Source organism: Drosophila albomicans, chromosome 3 (assembly GCF_009650485.2).
Source record: "Drosophila albomicans strain 15112-1751.03 chromosome 3, ASM965048v2, whole genome shotgun sequence".
In the NCBI taxonomy this organism is placed as follows: domain Eukaryota; kingdom Metazoa; phylum Arthropoda; class Insecta; order Diptera; family Drosophilidae; genus Drosophila; species Drosophila albomicans.
This window is the reverse complement of record NC_047629.2, coordinates 55483143-55484694: the sequence shown is the minus strand read 5'-3', so window position 1 is coordinate 55484694 and position 1552 is coordinate 55483143.

The window sequence follows — 1552 nt, the reverse complement described above, 5'->3', positions numbered from 1 at the left end:
ACTTTTGATATACAACTTGCCATTATACGCGCAAAACTCTAGTTGTCCGTACCTGGAAAACACAGAAAATTTAAAAATTCCAAAAAAAAATTTTAGATTTCCTATTACAAGAGAACTATAAGGACTAGATGAATGAATTTTTTTCTGTAGTAGATATATTTTTATTGCGAAACTTTTGATATACAACTTGCCATTATACGCGCAAAACTCTAGTTGTCCGTACCTGGAAAACACAGGAAAATTTAAAAATTTCCAAAAATAAATTTTAGATTTCCTATTACAAGAGAACTATAAGGACTAGATGAATGCAATATGGTCAGTAGGTAGATATTTTTTTTTTGCGAAACTTTTGATATACAACTTGCCATTATACGCGCAAAACTCTAGTTGTCCGTACCTGGAAACACACGAAAATTTAAAAAATTCCAAAAATAAATTTTAGATTTCTATTACATTACAAGAACTATATAAGGACTAGATGAATGAATTTTGGTCTGTAGGTAGATATTTTTATTGCGCGAAACTTTTGATATACAACTTGCCATTATACGCGCAAAAACTCTAGTTGTCCGTACCTGGAAAACACAGGAAAAAATTTAAAAATTCCAAAAATAAATTTTAGATTTCCTATTACAAGAGAACTATAAGACTAGATGAATGAATTTTGGTCTGTAGGTAGATATTTTTATTTGCGAAACTTTTGATATACAACTTGCCATTATACGCGCAAAACTCTAGTTGTCCGTACCTGGAAAACACAGAAATATTTAAAATTTCGAAAAATAAATTTTTTTTCCTAACTGATTACAAGAGATACACTAGCCATGAATGATTTTGCGCAAAACTCTAGCGAAACTTTTGATATACAACTTGCCATTACTGGCAAAACAAAGTTGTCCAAACCTGGAAAACACAAAAAATTTAAAAATTCCAAAATAAAATTTAGATTTCCTATTACAAGAGAACTATATAAGGACTAGATGAATGAATTTTTGGTCTGTAGGTAGATATTTTTATTGCGAAACTTTTGATATACAACTTGCCATTATACGCGCAAAACTCTAGTTGTCCGTACCTGGAAAACACAGGAAAATTTAAAAATTCCAAAAATAAATTTTAGATTTCCTATTACAAGAGAACTATAAGGACTAGATGAATGAATTTTGGTCTGTAGGTAGGTAGATATTTTTATTGCGAAACTTTTGATATACAACTTGCCATTATACGCGCAAAACTCTAGTTGTCCGTACCTGGAAAACACACAGAAAATTTAAAAATTCCAAAAATAAATTTTAGATTTTCTATTACAAGAGAACTATAAGGACTAGATGAATGAATTTTGGTCTGTAGGTAGATATTTTTATTGCGAAACTTTTGATATACAACTTGCCATTATACGCGCAAAACTCTAGTTGTCCGTACCTGGAAAACACAGGAAAATTTAAAAAAAAATCCAAAAATAAATTTTAGATTTCCTATTACAAGAGAACTATAAGGACTAGATGAATGAATTTTGGTCTGTAGGTAGATATTTTTATTGCGAAACTTTTGA